The sequence below is a fragment of the Ambystoma mexicanum genome, chromosome 10 (genome assembly GCF_040938575.1).
Source record: "Ambystoma mexicanum isolate Mex_15411 chromosome 10, UKY_AmexF1_1, whole genome shotgun sequence".
Classification (NCBI taxonomy): Eukaryota; Metazoa; Chordata; class Amphibia; order Caudata; family Ambystomatidae; genus Ambystoma; species Ambystoma mexicanum.
Window position 1 is genome coordinate 52,518,386 of NC_090932.1, and position 19,137 is coordinate 52,537,522.

A 19,137-nucleotide genomic window follows, 5' to 3' on the forward strand; every position below is an offset into this window, starting at 1 on the left:
ACGGGAACCAGGAAAGAACAATGTCCGAGCTCGGAGGCATGGTACGCCGTGACCCGAGTGCAGGCGAAGATGCAGGAAGAAACTCGAAGGTAAGTTCGAGGAAAGGAAAGGAAAGGAAAGGAAAGGAGAAGTTTTCAAGGAACCGGGAAACAGGATTCCGAAGAAAGCCCCGAGCGAACTCCAGCAACACACGTCCAACTACAGCGAGTGGTAGCGTTGAGACCTGCAGAGGCGCGGGGGTGTGTCTGTTTAGTAGAATGTTGAGCGTGGCATGCAACGACTGGAAAGCTGCGTTCCGTATCAAGCGGCCATGTTGGGAGGATCACAGCATTCAGTCCTCTATGGTTCAGGGACCACGAAGTCCAGAATGGACGCAGGCGACGGTTCATGACAGTATGCCTCCTCTGAAGCCCAGCTCCTCCGGGTTTGCCTGGATGGATGAAATGGTATCTTCGAATCAGCCTGGGGGCATTCATCTTTGACACAGGTTCCCAGGTGCACTCACTGGGAGGATACCCTTTCCACTCGACCAAATACTGTAGTTGCCCACGTCGGTACCTAGAGTCACAATTTCTGGAGACCTCGTATTCGAGTTGGTCATTGACAATCACTGGGGTAGATCTTGGTGCAGTTCGAGAGGGCTGAACATATGGTTTTAACAGAGAAGTGTGGAAGACTGGATGAATCCTTTTCCATGACTCTGGTAGTCGGAGTCAAAAGGCCACTGGATTGATGATTTCTTTTATAGAAAAGGGCCCGTAATACCTGGGAGCCGATTTGTTTGGTCGTAGGTGACGAGGAAGGAGTTTCGAGGATAACCAGACTTATCGCCTATTGAATAGGAAGGCCCAGGCCTTCTTTTGGAGTCAGCATAATGTTTAACGTCTCTTCGGGCCTTTTCTAGGTGTTCCTTTGTTCTTTGTGCACATTGATTAGTGTTTCAATCCAGGTATCAACCGCAGGAACTGGAGTAGGATGTGGAAGAATGGACGGTAGGACTGAAGGATGAAATCCTTGACTACATAAGAAGGGACTGGTCTTGATAGCAGAAGGATCCGAATTGTTGTATGCAAATTCGGCCACAGGTATTAAGAGTGACCAATCATCCAGGACTTTGGTGGCGAAGCAATAGAGATATTGTTCCAGGGTTTGGTTTACTCATTCGGTAGCTCCATTGGTCTGTGGATGATAACCTGAAAACAATGCACGTTGGATTCCCAGTATTCGACATAGCTGTTTCCTGCTGGGGTATGTACTGGGGTCCTCGGTCAGAAATGATTTTGGAAGGTAGCCCATGAAGCCGGAATATGTGTTCTACGAAAATCCCAGCAAGTTCAGATGAGGATTGTAGTTTGTATAGAGGCGTAAAATGAGCCATATGTGTGAACAAATCAATGGTAACCATTATAATTGTGTAGCCCCTGGAAGAAGGTAGTTCCACGATAAAATCTGTGGCAATGATTTCCCAGGGTCTTGTTGGTAGTGCTAGTTGGAGCAGGAGACCTGCTGGTCTTTTATTGTCATCTTTGTTCTGATTGCAGACTGCACAAGTCTGGACATGGATCTTGATATCATCCTTCATTCTTGGCCACCAGAACTGTCTTTGTATTAGATGGAGGGTGTTGGTGATGCCACGGTGTCCTGAATGGAAAGTATCATGGCATAGGCTTTTGATCTTTTGTCTCAGTCCAGGAGTAGGGATGACCAACTGATTATCCTTGAATAGATATCCGTCTTTTGTTTTGAGATTCCATCGATTGTTTCTCCTAAACTCCTTCCAAGGGTCAGAGGACTGAGTTTGGATTCGAATATCCTCCAGGAGAGTTATTACTTGAGCAACAAATATTGTGTTGGGAAACATCTTAGGAAAGGTCCGATCCTCAAGGGGTTCGTAATCAGGATGTCAGGATAAGGCATCGGCTATAATGTTATGTGTTCCAGGGAAATGATGGATTTGAAATTTAAAAAGAAGGCCCAACGGCTTGGCGACTGTTTCTACATTCTTGGGACTGTAGGACCTGAAGATTCCGATGGTCCGTGCGGACTTGTACTGGGTGTTTGGCTCCCAGAAGAAGATGACGCCAATCAGTGAAGGCTTGACAAATGGCTAACAATTCCTTCTCCAGGACGGAATAATGAGTTTCACTGGGAGTCAAGGTGCGGGAGAGATAGGCGATGGGGTGTTCTAACTTGTCGCCCAATCCATGTTTCTGGACTGCCCCAATGGCGTAGTTAGAGGCATCCGTTTCAACAAGGAAAGGTCGATCAATGTCGGGTTGAGCTAGGATGGGAGCTTGTGTGAACTCCGACTTCAACTGTTGAAATGCTGAATCTTGGGCTGAGGGCCACTGAAAGGGGGTGTCTTTGTTTAATAATGCAACAATAGGGTGCACAATCTCAGAAAATGCTGGTATAAATATCCTGTAGAAATTAGCAAGCCCCAGGAAGGATTGAATTTGCTTTCCAGTGGTTGGAACAGGCCAGGATAGATTGGAGTCAACCTTAGAAGAGTCCATTCCAATCCCCTTTGGGCTAAGAACGAATCCGAGATAGTGAACAGTAGATACATGGAAAAGACACTTCTCGGGTTTGGCCAGGAGCTTATGTTCACGTAGACGTTGTAAGACAGCCCTTACATGCTCTTTGTGTTTCAAATGGTCCTTGGAGTAAATCAGTATGTCGTCTAGATATACAATGACGAAGAGGAACAGCATATCAGAAAACACCCGATCCATAAAACGTTGGAAGATTGCTGGGTCATTAGCAAGTCCAAAGGGCATGACCAAGTATTCAAAATGGCTGAAGGGTGTTCTAAAGGCTGTTTTCCATTCGTCACCTTCTTTTATACGAATAAGATGGTAGGCACCCCTGAGATCTAGTTTTCTGAAGATGACTGTGTTAGGGAGAATTCTCTGTTTAGGCTGAATTTCCTAACCTAGTGAGTCCCCCAGCAGCTTTGCTGGATTTCTGGAGTTTGGTTTTTCCATCCTGGCAAGAGTGAGACTCTTTTCTCCCACTCTTGGACATGTATGTGTGTAATTCCTTTGAAATGTCAATGTGTTCGATGGGCTATGGGGTCTTTTACTCCATAGGGTCTCATATGTTTTTCTATGTGTGTTACACCGCACCCTACATGTCGTAACACGGGGGCGCCCTAGCGGGTCCCCCACCATAGACTCCATACCCGGGGACTGACTACTGTCTCCCCGGGCATGTAAAGTCACCATTGGCTTTACTAGACCTAAATTTACTAACAGAACTAGTACCAACCTACTTATTATGGACATACTAGTAGGGGTAATTCGATTACTCCTGGATCTGTTACTCGAGGGGGCACTGTCCCGTCCTCCCTCGTCGAGTTTTGGCTGGTGGCAGTGGAAACTACTTGTTATGTTCGATCCCGAACATAACCCTATGGGATTTGTCCCATTGTTGGAGATTGATACTTTTTCTCATTAATCTCTGACGTACCACCGATCTACTTATCTTAAATAAGTTTATCGAGTGGTATTTTCTGCCAGAACTCGGTTTTAAAATGGCGTCTGTGTTCGTCTCTGTGACTCCTAAACCAAAGGTTGAGCCCTTTGTTCCACTTTTGGCGGGCCTCTGTACAGAGACCCTCCAAAGTGGTGCCATTCTGTCTGGGTTACCTCAGGGGTGTGGGAGGTTGTTTAGGCACCCTGGACCGAGTTGCCTTGACAACTCAGGTCGCACTCTGGAGTGATTGGCCCAGGTGGTGAGCCTTCCCGCTCACCACTTAGCATGTGTTGATTGACAGCTAAGCTGAATGAATGGGGGTCGTCTGCATAAAAGCAGGGCTTTTGGGATTGGATCTTCAGAAGTTGCCACAGGACCTAAGAATCCGATGAGGGTAACGCTGAGCCGACCTGCACGACGACACCTCTGGTGGAGCCCTGCGGAACCGACTCACCACTTCCCGACGACAGAGGAGATCTCCCTGCCGGAGAGTCTCTTCCCCTGACTGGTGGGAACAACCAGTCCCCTTTGCTTTTTATTCGCCTCAGGACGCAGTGGTCGAATTGCCCGTGCAGAACACCTCGGCAACCGGATAGCCACTACCCCTGTACCGCAACCAAAAGGTGGTGCCTTGTGACGGAGCACTCCGCGGCTGGTCTCTTCCCTGGTGGTGCACCAGACTTTACTTTCCTTCGACGACGAGATCATCTCTACTCTTGGCCAAGACCCGACGTGCATCCACCACCAGGAACAACTGCCCCCGCCGGAGCTGCCCTCCACAACAAGGTACCGTGTCCGCCTGGCTTCCCTTTCGATCGGTTCGAGTGAGGTGTCTTAATCCTCTCCGTTCCGCTGGGTCGCCTCCAAGCTTTGCTCATTCTTTGTTCTGAACTGGTTCAATCTGCCGATAACAATTTGCTATAAAGACTTGAATGCATATCCCCTAGAGACTTTTTGGGACATCGCGCCTTGCCTCTCTCCGAGTGGGCCTGGCCTCTGAACTTTATGATCTATTGTGATTCTTGCCTTCCTGCCTTGCATTTTATCCGCTTAGGATTGAACTGTGTTGATTTCATAACCTGCCTATCTTTTTCTCTCCCGTCCTAACTAATATTCGAGTGTCATCTAGGTTGAGGTATACACCTCTGTCTGAAAATAAGTGGTACCGGTAGAACCTAGAGTTGTCAATATTTTGCTAGGGGGATTGATCGTTTTCTACTCCATAGAGTAATTGTGTTTGATTTGTTTGCCGTGATTTGCTTTAGTGTTTTCCATAGATGTAGTGTTATAAATAAATAACTTACTATCTTTACACTAAGCCTCGTTGCGTGTTTGCTTGTCTTGCTGCGAAGAATTGCTCTATGTTGTATACTCCACATACTGACCAACTTTTCTTGAGAGAAGTCTGACTGCTCAGCCACAGCTACCAAGTGTATCTGTGTGGTACAGACTGCTACCAAGTGGGTTCACCGCCAACGCCTGTAGTCCTAAATCTTTTGCAGTGGTCCCAGAGGGAACTGCACAGGTTTCCGCCTAACAGACTGCACCTCTGACTGCTTCCAGGATGTCCGAGATGAGAGGCAATGGGTAACAGTCCTTGAGAGTGCATTGGTTAAGGCCACGGTAATCCAGTCATGGCCTAAGCTCCTTGGAATCCTTCTTGGGAATGAAGAAAAGAGATTCACCCGCCATGGACTTGGATGGTTGAATAGTTCAATTTTCCAAGTTGGTATCAAGGTATTCCCGGAGGGCCCTTTTTTCAGGTTCTGACAAAATAAACATTCTTCCGAGAGGAATTACGGCTGAAGGTTCAGTGTCAATGGCACAATCCTCATGTCTGTGGGGTGGTAGAGCTTGAACAATGGCTGTTGAGAATACATCTGTGTAAGCCTGGTAGGCCCTGGGAATCCGAATGATGTTAGAGACGGTGACTGGAATTTTCTGAGTTTCTTGAGAGTCTTCACAGGACCTTGGTAAGGTGTCTAGGGACAAACAGTGGGACATACAATGTTCTGAACCAAGAAACAAAGAGCCTGCTGCCCAATTGATGTAGGGGTTATGCTTCTATAACCAGGGAATGCCTAGAACCATTGGATAGTGGGCAGACCTTATAATATCAAATGTAATCCTCTATTGGTGGTGATTTATAGAAAGAAGAATCTCTTTGGTTTGAAGGGTTATGGGTCCTGAAGACAGGGGTCTCCCATCAATAGCTTCAACAGGTTGCATAGTCTCTCGTGTGGAATGTTGAGAGTAGTGACCCAATCATGCTCTATGAATATGCCCATGGCTCCGCAATCCACTAATGCCAGAATGGGGTAAGATTCTTTCTTGGAAGGCGGTAGGAATGCCTGTAGAATCACAAGATTATTTTGTCCAGGAGAGTTCAAGGCAGGAATTGATGAGGAGCAGACATCTTTCTCCCGAAACTGTGCCCCATCTAGGATCGGGAGCTGGCATTTCCCGAACGCCGTGTAGGAGCGATAGGGCACTCTCTCACGAGGTGTTTATCAGAGGCGCAGTACATGCACAGACACGGAAGGCCCAAAATTGCATGGGTTCTGGATCCGAGGTTGGAGAAGCTGTGGGCTCTAGTCTGTATGGATGGTATGTAGCAGCCTTTTGGAATGTTGACTTAGACTTCTTTTTCTCTGCCTTTCTTTCCTGGATTCGAAAGTCGGTTTGTAGTGAAAGGTCCATGAGGGCCTGGAAGGAGCTTGGGCGAGCCACCCTGGCTAACTCGTCCTTTATTTCTTCATTCAGGCCTCTTCAAAAGAGGGTGAAGCTGGCTTCTTGGGACCAATCAGCCTCCTTCACAAGTTGTTTAAAGCGGGTCACATAAGTAAGCATGTCCTGGGATCCTTGTTGAAATTCAAGTAGTCGTTCTTGAGCACTGTAAACCTGCTCTGGACGATCAAACATGGCTTTTAGGGCTTCCAGAAACTCATCATATTCATCCAGGAGGGCGTCGCCCGAATTGACTAGGGGGGATGCCCAGGTCAGGCGTTACCAGTGAGATCATAAACCCCACATTTGCTCTCGGGGTGGAAAAGTAGTAGGGCTTGAAGGTGAAGTGCACCAAACATGAATCAAGGAAGGCACGAAGGTTCTTTGAAGAGCCATCATATTTGTCCACTACTCCTCCCAACAACACACTTTCCTTAGTTGCAGAGTCACAAGACAAGAGTAACTGCTTTAAAGCAGCATTCTCTGCCTTAAGGTCCTGGACTTCTGTGGTTAGCTACTGCATACCTCGCATGAGGTCTTGAACCGTGGCTTCCATCTCTGTATCCGTATCATTTTTAGGTGCCTCAATCTGTCACAAGTCTCTCCCCTTCTCACCTGTTTTTCCTGTTTGCTTGCGACCTTCTTTGATGATTTCTTTCACACGGTCCGGGATTTGTATAAACCCGTGTGCTGGTCTTCGGGTTCCAGCGTGAGGATAGCAATCCAACTTCAGGAGACGTTCAGATGTCCAGGACGGGAACCAGGAAAGAACAAAGTCCGAGCTCGGAGGCACGGGACGCCGTGACCCGAGTGCAGGCGAAGATCCAGGAAGAAGCTCGAAGGTAAGTTCAAGGAAAGGAAAGGAAAGGAGAAGGATTCAAGGAACCGGGAAACAGGATTCGGAAGAAAGCCTCGAGCGAACTCCAGCAACACACATCCAACTACAGCGAGCGGTAGCGTTGAGATGCGCAGAGCCGCAGGGGCATGTCTGTTTAGTAGAACGTTGAGCGTGGCGCGCAAAGACTGGCAAGCTGCGTTCCGTATCAAGCGGCCATGTTGGGAGGATCACAGCATTCAGTCCTATATGGGTCAGGGACCACGAAGTCCAGAATGGACGCAGGCGACGGTTCATGACACTTGTAGGTTTTAGACGTGGGGTGGCTGGGTAATCATCACAGGGTCCTTCTGGTTAACATCTACAACCCACCCGGATTGGGAAAAACTCAGCACATTATGGATGTGCTTAAACCTTTATTGGAGGCGACTAGGTACTTGCCCCACATTTATAATGGGAGATCTTAATGCAAACATACCTTATCACCTGCTAGATGAGGCCTACATTGCCCTAGGTATCCCCAATGCAGTAATTAAGGAACAGATCTATAATCCCAAAGGGTATAAATGACACCCAATCATGAAGGCATACAGCCTCACTATGTTGAGACATACCGATAAGCTTCACCAGAGTTTCGCCCCAGAGTGTGTCGATCATAGACTATGGCCCTCATTATGGCTTTGGCGGTAGCCATGCCACTATTGGCGGCATGGCTGCCACCAAAACCGGGTCCGGGTTCCCTGAATGGGGAATTACCCGGCCATTCCGAGTTTGGAGGGCCCGGTAATTCCCCCTACAGGGAACCCGGGCACGGACATTCCCCATTCCCATTTGAGCCCCCATAGGGCTCAATGGGAATGGGTGCAGGGAGCTAACAACGTGCCGATTACGACCGGCCCATTGTTAGCTCCCTGGTCCCCTCGCGGGACCTAGTAACGACGACTGGTTTTACCAGGCATCCTTACCGGATCCCGCGAGGTAACCTCGTAATTTTGCGGAATAGGTTTAACGGGTCCGCCTCCATTAGCGGAGCCCGTTAACCCATTCTGCAAACCTTATAATGAGGCCCTATATATTCATACGATCATGCCTTTATTCCCTTATTACAGGACTGACTAGCTTAAGTAGGGAAGAAAGTGATCATTTCCTGTTAGTTCTTAGATGCATTACTGATAATGAAGTGGGCACAAACGCTCTTGCCTATGCAGGGGCGTTTGATCTAGATGTTAATCAAGGAGGTAATCGTATAATTTAGAAACCATCCAAAATGGAACAGGCAAAAAGCTACTTCCTCTTAGTAGCAGATAAATTGATAACACAAACTCAATCCGATAACTCATCTTGCATTTCCCTTCACCCTGGATGGGATGTGGGCAATTTAACAGCCCCTACCAACTTCTGAGAGAATTATCATTCCCTGGTTGGTGCGGTTGTTGAACGAACCCCCTCCCCCCAAACTCCACAGCAACGTGTGTCCTCCTAATTTATGCCATCGGGGTAAGTCCCATAAACATCGCTTTGATAGCCTCATAGGAGTTCACAAACATGAGTTGAGAAAACATCTTAGACCGGCTCACCCGGAAGGGAATGACCCTCTCCTGACCAGCTCTCGCTCTAATCCATTAAAGCAATGCTATCAGCGTTGACTTTGTGCTTATTAAACTGGAATTAAAATAGAGCATTGGAGGAATGTCATTGAAATAGTTAGTAAAAGGGATCAGAGAGCCTTCTAGAAGGTCGTCCACAACTTCCCCTATAATCCCACTATACTAGCGGGAGCATCCACGAGTGAAGGGGAAACTCACATACGTAAGGCCTTGAGTCCTGCTATGCCTGAAGCGACTTCAAGCAATTGGGAGGATGCGAAATGGCAGTACTCACTTAATGTCAACAATAGCGCCACTTTCATCCAACATAGTAAGGAGTCGAGAGCCCAGGTCCGGACGGGGTTTGTAACTCCCTGATGAAATTATATTCAGAAAAATGGGGTGCGGTACTGCATCTCCTGAATAAATCTATTAGCCATACAGGTATATTACCACTACGTGGACACCGAGGATTGTTGTACTGGTATATAAGAGAGGCCCATGTACCTGCCGAGGTAGGTATCGTATACTAGCGATGCGCCTTCCAAGATGTTTGCCCACGTATTTTTTTAAAAATTTTATTATTTGTAAAGTGTCAGCACAATCGGCCCACAGGCATAAGGATGCTAACACACCAACTAAAGACAAACATGACAGAACCCTACAGAAACCATATCCACAAGGGTCAAAGGCCTTCGGAGACAAGCTGGGCCATTAATGGAAGAGATATGTATTTAACTTCTGGTTAAATGCATCCCCAGAAGGTATACTCCTCAGGTCTGTATTGCTGGAGGAGATGACTACTTGGGCAGATAATATACAGATACTTCTCCCTAAAAATATAAAAAAGGTAGGAGGCGCCCCTCTCTCGAAAGAACACAGCATGATACCCTGTTCAGTAGTTTGTAACCACTTTCAGAGTTCGCAGCCATCTGCTTTTTGCTCACTGTACCTTTCACAGATGGGAAATACCCATTTGCATATCAGTCTTTGTCCCGCCCACATGGGCAGTCCAGCACCGAAATGCTATCGTAATTCCTCTCTGAACAAGAGAAGATACTTCTCCCTAATCAGCTGGGCTGCAGGAAGCATTGTTCCACCATTGATAATATACTGATTTTGACAACTCTCATTGAGAGCGCTTGGTCTCTCAAACAGCAATCTGTTGTTAGGCTGGTCCCAAAAGTCCCAAACCGACCCAGAGGATTGGCAACCTTTGTTTTCCAGCTCTCCTTTTCGCGGATGGCACTCTATTACTCCCCAATGGGTTTAAGGCACCCAGTGTGAGGATTTGTCAAGAGCTGTGAAAATCCTAGTCTGGACATTAACAAAAGTAAGGGCCTCATTACGACCCCGGCACTAAACAAAAGGGAATGGGAAGGGGGAAGGCGCTAAGTACGGTGCCGCAATTTACTTAGCACCAAGGTCCCTTTGCGGCACCCTACTTTAACGACTGGTAAAACCAGCCAGTAAGGTCGGGTCCTGCAAAGGGACCTCGTAATCAGGCGTTAAGGGTTTAACGGTGCCGACACCTTTTACGGCGCCGTTAAACCCATAACGCCAGGGTCGTAATGAGGCCCTAAGACTAAGGGCCTCATTACACGGTAGGCGGTAAGGGTTAACGTTCACCGGTAAGGGTACCGGTGACCGTTAACCCTTACCGCCTTATTACGAGGTCCCTTTGCGGGTTGGTACTTTAACGCCTGCTTTTAGCAGGCGTTAAAAAACGAACCCGCAAAGGGACCTTGGCGCTAATTACGGTATCCCAATTTGCAGTACCGTAATTATCACCTTCCCCATTCCCATTATGCCCTATGGAGGCAAAAATGGGAATGGGGAAGGGCCTTGGTGAATGCGGAATTACCGCCCCCGCTCACCTTGGAGTAGGGTGGTAATTCCGCCATCCACCAAGGCGGACACAGTAAAATACTGTGTAATGCTATTAGCGCCATGGTGTAATGAGGCCCTACCGTGTAATGAGGCCCTAAGTCTCGTCTTTAGAAGTAAAACAGCTAGGCATGTCAAAGCGCGAATAGAAAATGAAGGGGTTGTGCTGGAGCAGGTTACCATGTGTAATTGTTTGGGCTTGTGTTTTAACGAAAATGGCACATGGCATGATCAAGTTTCAAAAGCCACCAAGACTCTAAGTATAGTGGGGGCATTGGAGATTTGATCTTATGCATGGGAAGAGAGCCCTGACCCCTGCCCTGAAACTATATACGTTTAAAGCCATACCAGCAGGAACATACAGTGCAGAGATTTGGGGTCCTGAAAAACTGTCGAATTTAGGAGTAGGGGAGAACTGTAATAATAATGCTTCAATCGAATAGTGCCCCCAAATACATTTAGAATGCGATGTGTGCCCTATTGAGTATTCAGCAGCCATCACAGCTTTGTTTCTATGGGTTTGTATCTAGACAGCACCCGGGCTACACACGTTTAAAGAGCTACTGGTAAACATCCCAGCACTGGAAGTCAGGTGCACAACAGCATGGCTGAGGCACATCAAACACTGGTGTGCAACCTCGGGCCGTGATCACTACTGGGAGCGGCCTGCAACTATGAACTCTGAGTGCAAGGAAGTGCTCCAAACGGCCAGCAGGATGTTCCATAGACGGGCCTTGGTGGTAGCCTGTGAGAAGCTCTCTTGTGGCCAGCATTGCTTGCGGATCAAGGGCCCATTCAGCTATAAAAGCTACTTAGATGCTATTACCCATAGCCATGCTCGTTCATTAGTATTATATTTGTGAGCTGGAACTATGCGCGTAGCCGCCTTCCCGAGGAAATGGAGCAATTTAAATGGTCGAGACTGTTTTTTGCTGTGGCGCATTGAATGAGTCACTTCTCCAATTCATGTGATTTTGCCCCAGATACGACCTCTGAGTAATGTATGTATTGCCTATTTTTAAGATAAAAGGTTTTCAGAGGGCGCACGAGGCACTGGAATACTGCATAAGATGTGATGATGTCAATATTTTATATTTTATTGCTAAATACATTGGACCTCATCATAAGTCTGGGGTAACCCCCCAATGCTACCGTCGGGTTGTCGCCGGACTGAAACACTGTTTCTGCCGCCTGACATCCCGGTGGCACTAGGACATTATAAGTCCCAGTAGCCCGGGATATCAGGCAGCAGAAATTGCTGTTCCCCATTCCCATGGAGCCACTTAGGACCCCATGGGGTTGGGAGACAGAAGCACCTGCACTGTTGCTAACAGTGCCGATACTTCTGTGACAACTCTGCTTTCCTGGGCCATTGCGCCCAGCAGATCAGACCTGCCGGGCGCACAGGGCCAGGAAAGCCGAGTTGTAGGCTGCCGGTCTGGAAAGGGAGCCGGCACCCTTATATCTGGACCGGCAGACCCGTAATGAGGTCCATTGTCAGGGTGTGGTTGAGAAGGGCCAAGGTGCTGAGTCGTATTGGAGAACTCAACTAACAAGCTCTGAGTATCTATAATATGTGTTCAGATTGTACAAACTGTAACAAAGATTTCATTCACAGATTATTTATTATGTTGTATGGAAATATAGGGATCCTCATTTTAGAACTGTATTTGTTGTGGATGTAGTAGATGTTATAGTTTAACAGGTGTTGTACATTTATGTGGTCACACACAACAAGAATATAAAGAATTGTGTTTATGATTATTTGTAGTTTGCATATTGTATTTTGTATTTTGATGCTTTTATGGTCCAAGCCGGAGTACATTTTAAAGAAGAAGAAAACCAGGCTCAAAGATAGAGGACGTCAAGTGCAAGGCAAGATCCAGCAATATTATCATCCAAATAAAGCAGGGCCAGCATGCAAGCATTAGAATCTCATGGCTCTCGTGTGTTAATACAAAACAGTTGTGTAAGTGCTACAAACGTGTAATCTACGATGTCATAACATAATCACAATTTATCAAACCTATCAGGATTGGGCACTGGTTAGTGGGTTTGGCCATATATAGAACATATAGGGGTTACACATTTTATTGGGTTAGACATATCTGACAGCTCCACCTGGACCCATCCCTATATTTATAAGGTTAAAAATACATCACCTCTAAGAAAAGCATTTGGTAGGCCTACTATTCAATGGGTGGTGTAACACTAAGGGTTGTGATAGGTTGGTTTCTTGATAACCAACCTTGGACACTTCACAGGCCATCAAGATATGGGCCAGACAAAGAGTAAGGGGAAAGAGGCCCATGGACTGCCATTTTCAATTAAAGAAATTGCCATCCCTCATTCTCAGGCCATGAGAGCAGGCAATCTCTTTGTACTGGACCTTGTAGAGCAGCTCGTGTCTATATGTGATTTTAGGGAGTAATGCAGGAGTTATATCTGTTGGCTTCTAATGAATAACCAGTGTTCTCCAATTATAGGTCACATGTTATAAGACAGTGTATGCAATCGAATAACCTTCTATTTATTGGGATTTTAGATAATATTAATATGTGTCGTGTTTTCTGTTTCCACTACGGACAGTCTTGAGTTATTCTTCATAGAGTCTTTTGGCTTTCTGTTTTACTGCACCTGGCTAACAAAGACTGGTTGTACTCTTCTAAAACTTTAATCTTGGAGTATATTGTTTGCATCTTGGGGACTGCTTTCTCGTGCCTTTGATCTTCCTTTCCCCTCCTCCCTTATTTCACTTTAACCTTTGCAGTAATTGTCAGTAACCATCGAGCTCTGCACAGATCTGTATTTCTCTGGATTTAGCATTTCGAGTTCTCTGGAAGTCCCAAGGCCCCTCGTTTATTTAAAAGCATTCTGAGCTATATTCGTGCATCGTTCCTGTTGCATTCAACGTATACATCTGTTATGTTAGTGTTCTTCATGTCTTATGGATGCTTTGTTAATATTCTTCATGTATAAATGCATATATTACCCAATGTACGTGTTCTTCATGTGGAGTGCATGCTTGCTTTGTGTCTAATGCTTACACCTGGTACTGTTACAATATTAGCTTGACTGCTTTTGCCATCTTCAGCTCAGATTGTCCCTATGTCCCGTTATACCCGCCTGGGATAAGGGCGGTAGAGTTTTCTCAGTGAGAAGCGTTTCTCATCTCTGCGGTATTGTGGCCTATGTGGACTTCACTGCCACATTTGACAAGGTAAACCGTGCCACTATCTAAAGGAAGATGGATGCCTGGGGAATTCCTTGTTTGCTCCTTGGCAGGCAGAGTGGCACCCACGAGCACAGCTCGTCGGATGCACCGGCACCGTTATTAATGGTGCCGGTGCATCCGACCTCCCGATTCCCATTCAGCCCTGTGGGGCCGAATGGGAATGTGGAGCAGCTTTTTTCCGGCACCCGCAAATGGGCAATTACCGTGTCTGGCAGGGCCGTAATGACCCAGTAATTGTCTATTCGCCGGCGCCTGTGAAAAAAATGGCACCGGCAGCAGGCACAGGTACCACCGATGTCATAATGAGGCCCATTCTGTTTTAGGGATTGTGTCCAAAGGCTCATTAGCCCTATTCTCCTGTGCCATGTCGTGCCATACAGCAGTTTCTTTCTTCATAAACCTTCAGGGCTGGGAGTATTGCATCGCCACCTAATCGGAAAGAGCACCATTAACCTACATCTCAGGATAGAGATTCTTCAAGTTGTTGAATGCATGCTTTTTTTCCATTAAACCTAAACCCCATGTAATCAAAATTAGGAATAGCGTAGATCTGTGTATTATTATTGTAAAACCTCAGAAGGTTCTTCTTGATTCCTCTTTGCATGAATAAAACGTGACTTATCGACATTCACCTTTATTTTACATGAATTCATAAAGGAATATTTTAAGGGGTTACTGAGGCCGTCTGTGGCCCAAAAGAGGAACAATCTATTGAAAGCCGTGAAAAAATCCATGAAGGCCACATGGATGGGCGACTAGTTCTTCTTCATACCATTGATCCAATAACACTGGCACATGTAAACATTGTTCTAGTATGTTTCTAATGTTCCTAACCCATTAGTAGACCTCAATTGTGTGTAAAATATAGGTTATTTGTCAAGACTTTCATACGCTAATTTTCCCAATATCTTTAGGGGAATGTCTCTCAGAGCAATGGGTCAAGGATAGGCCGGGTCTCTACTTCAGCCATTCTTCTAAATAGCAATAATACAGGACTGAGACTAGGTTTTTAGGAAACTCTCTTGATAACAAAACAGCGCTTAAGATATTTGTAAATAATGGGGCTCCAAGGTTAGGACATTTGTTGTTCAAGTCCCCAGACACCCATCAGGTCTCCTATTATCTGGGAGATAGCAGTAAACCTTATCCAAAGTTAGTCCTTTGGCAGAAGAGGTTAAACAAGGGTAGATTCCATTGCAATTCAGGCTTCTTATGACCTGAAATAAATTGCGAGAAATGATGAAACCAGTGACCAGGAGCAATATTGCCTACAAATGCCTCCTCGTTAGACCATTCCCCACTGCCAATTATTTACCACAAAAGTTTAGTATCCCTTTCCAAATAGACTGAAGCTTTAACCATATTTCTGCTTCATATTCCTGTTTACTTATTTCTGTTGATATTTTGTAGTTGTAGTCCTCCTCTTTCTTAGCCACTTCAATGCCTTCAGAGTATTTTTTAAAACTTGTCTTTTGCAATGCTCCAATTTTTGTAAGGGCTTGCAGGCGAAGAACGATGGCCTGGGGGGTGTTGCCCAGTGCAATGCCAGAGGTTAGGATTAATTATAAACCATCCAGTCAGCACTCCTTTTGTTTTGTCACCCTGAGTGGGGCAGGTATGCCCAGACATGAGTCCCGTGCCTGCTGGGCCTAGAGACCCAAGCTACTTCTCACTGATGAAGCCCAACAAAGCTGAAACATGTCTGGGGATGCTTGTGGTCTCGTGCAGAAGGGATGTGACCAAGCAGTTCGTGCTGTGCTCCAGCTGAGTTCCATGACATAAGTGACTCATAATCCTTCATGCTGTCAGCAAGCCATTCATTGCAAGACTCAATGGCTGATAACCTCGTGATATCGGATTTACCCTTGTTTTTGTCCTATGCATTTGGATATACTCTCCCCACAGATTCATTATCTGCATGGGCTGGATTTATGATGTGTTAACACTTACATATGTATATATAGTACCATGGCCTTTTAAATCAACACCACATGGAGGTCTGGTCTGTCAATCAAGGGATACCAGATCAATGACCTATTTTGTGACGTATTTTGTTTGGGATCCTTTTTAGTCGTGCAGAGATTTGATAATAGCAGAGAAGGCTTGAGCTAAATACTAGATCCCTTAGGAGGAAGAGCTTGCGGGTCCATTACTGAAACACCTCCTAGCAGCCCCTCTGTACGGAGGTCGTGAATCGGGAGGATAGCTCAGGAGCAACACGCTCGTCCTGGAAGCAAGACGACGCGGAACACCACAGGTTCGATCCCCGGGTCCGCGCTTAGAAACGTCTCGGTATTAAGCACGTTATAAATAACCAATTACAATTACAATCCTATCAGCCATCAGAATATGACATTGAAATATCGAAAGACATGGGGCCTCATTACGACCCTGGCGCTAATGGGTTAACAGCGCCGTAAAAGGCTGCGGCGCCGTTAACCCATTAGCGCCTGATTACGAGGTCCCTTTGCAGGACCCGACCTTAACGGCTGGTCTACACCAAGTAGGGACCCACAAAGGGACCTTGGTGCTAAGTACGGTACCGACTTCCCCATTCCCATTGAGCCCTATGGGGCAAAAATGGGAATGGGGAAGGGCCATGGAGGAAGGGGGAATTACCGCCCTGCCAACCTTGTAATGGGGTGGTAATTCCCCTTTCTCCATGGCGGAGTCGGTAAATTACCGGCATGGACCATGGTGCTATTAGCACCATGGTTTTCCACCTGGGTCATAATGAGGCCGATGCTCCTAAGTTATTTTAGCCAATGACAACCTTTGTTTTTTTCACAAGTACCTTTGTGTAGTTCTAGAACACTGTGAATAAATCCCGCTCTTGGGTGAAACTCTCTTGCCTTTCCTCTAATAGCGTACGCTTTCTCTGCGCATGAGACTCTGTTAAAAGCAGAGCGTCATTGTGTATGTAAGGTAGATTCTGATAGTTGAGAGGTAACATAGAACAAAGTATTTTTTTTTGTTTTTGGGCTCTAAAGATCGTTCATTCTTAGATTTAATCACTGTTAATTCTACATTAAATTTACACTATCCGCATTTCCAGGCAGACACGGTGAACTAGCTAAATTATACATTTCATCCATAAGAAAAGTAGACCTAGTCAGTAACTGTATATCTGAACTACATGTATTACATGACTGATAATCGATTCCGAGAACATACCTCTTGCATATTGTAGGTGATTGAACGCTATGCGTTTCTACTAGGATTTCATATGTCCTCCTCCTTCGTATGCTGGCCCGCTAGAAGTTTCACATTTTGCAAAAGGGTGAGTATTATTATCACTCTGACAGGTTTTAGTATTTTATAATAAATTATTTATTGATGTATATTCAAACCCATACCTTTAGCTTTGCCACCAGGTGGTACCCGTTTGAATCCTGACATAAGGCCAAGGCCCAGGGGGATCCTGCATGTATCCTAAAGGAAAGCCAAGATCCAGGAGGCTCCTACTTAAATCCTAAAGGAAGGCCAAGGTCCAGGAGGACCCTGCTTGAATCCTGACAGAAGGCCAAGGTCTAGGATGATCCTGCTTGAATCCTGCCAGAAGGCCATGGTCTAGGAGGATCCTGCTTGAATCCTGACAGAAGGCCAAGGTCTAGGAGGATCCTGCTTGAATCCTGACAGAAGGCCAAGGTCTAGGAGGATCCTGCTTGAATTCTAAAAGAAGGCCAAGGTCCAGGAGGATCCTGCTTGAATCCTTAAGGAAAGCCAAGGTCCAGGAGGATCCTGCTTGAATCCTTAAGGAAAGCCAAGGTCCAGGAGGATCCTGCTTGAATTTTAAAGGAAGACCAAAATCCAGGAGGAGCCTGCTTGACTCCTGACAGAAGGCCAAGGTCCAGGAGGGTCCTACTTGAATCCTAAAGGAAGGCCAAGTTCCAGGAGGACCATGCTTGAATCCTGACAGAAGGCCAAGGGCTAGGAGGATCCTGCTTGAATTCTAAAGGAAGGCCAAGGTCCAGGAGGATCCTGCTTGAATCCTTAAGGAAAGCCAAGGTCCAGGAGGATCCTGCTTGAATCCTGACAGAAGGCCATGGTCTAGGAGGATCATGCTTGGATCCTGACAGAAAGCCAAGGTCTAGGAGGATCCTGCTTGAATTCTAAAGAAAGGCCAAGGTCCAGGAGGATCCTGCTTGAATCCTGACGGAAGGCAAAGGTCCAGGAGGATCCTGCTTGAATTGTAAAGGAAGGCCAAATTCCAGAAGGAGCCTGCTTGACTCCTGACAGAAGACCAAGGTCCAGGGGAATCCTGCTAGTATCCTAAAGGAAAGCCAAGGTCCAGGAGGCTCCTACTTGAATCCTAAAGGAAGGCCAAGGTCCAGGAGGATCCTGCATGAATCCTGACAGAAGACCAAGGTCCAGGAGGCTCCTACTAGAATCTTAATAGAAGACCAAGGTCAGGAGGATCCTGCTTGATTCCTAAAGGAAGGCCAGGGTCCAGGGGGATCCTGCTTGGATCCTGACAGAAGGCCAAAGTCCAAGAGGATCCTGCTTGTAACCTAAAGGAAAGCCAAGGTCCAGGAGGGACCTGTTGTGAATCTGTAGAGAAACTCACAGTGCAGGCGGGACCTGTGTTATTGACAACATTGATCAAAGTCAGGGAGAGACCTGTTGAGGGCCTTTGATAAGCCAAAGAGGCTGGAGGAAGCCCAGAAGTATTTGCAGGAATGCCAGCAAAGGCCTGACGCTAGTAGGAATGGTGCACCCTGAAAGCCTGGGTGAAAGACATGAAGAAGCACGCCTGAATCAGAGTGTGGGTACCACTACCCACTACAAGACGTTCCGCAATGCATTTTTCTGTTTGTTGCCAAAGAATAGGGGTGAATGTTTAAAAATAGGTATTGAACTGTTATTTGTCACCAATCCTTGGTAACTTTGAGGAGCTAGAACATTTTTAATTTGGCCGGTACTTTGGAACTTTCATTTGTAGATTAGGGTCTCTCGAGGAGAGACAGGGATTCATAAGATCAGGTGTTGAACTTATAATTTGGGGGCTGCATTGCCAAGCTTCTAGCCACTGGGTAGGAAACCCACCTCTGTGCTAAACTTCTAGCCACCGGAAAGGAAACCCGCCTCTGTGCTAAGCTTCTAGTCACCAAGGAGGAAACCCACCTCTGTGCTAAGCTTCTAGTCACCGGAGAGGAAAACCCACCTCGGCGCTAACTGGGGAGGAAACCCGTCTCTGAGCTAAGCTTCGAACGACAATGGAGGAAACCCTCCTCTGTGCTAAGATTCTAGCCACCGGGGAGGAAACCTGTCTCTGAGCTAAGCTTCGAGCCATCGATGAGGAAACCTGCCTCTGTGCTAAGCTTCTAGCCACCGGGGAGGAAACCCACCTCTGAGCTACGTTTCTAGCCACTGGGGAGGAACCCTGCCTC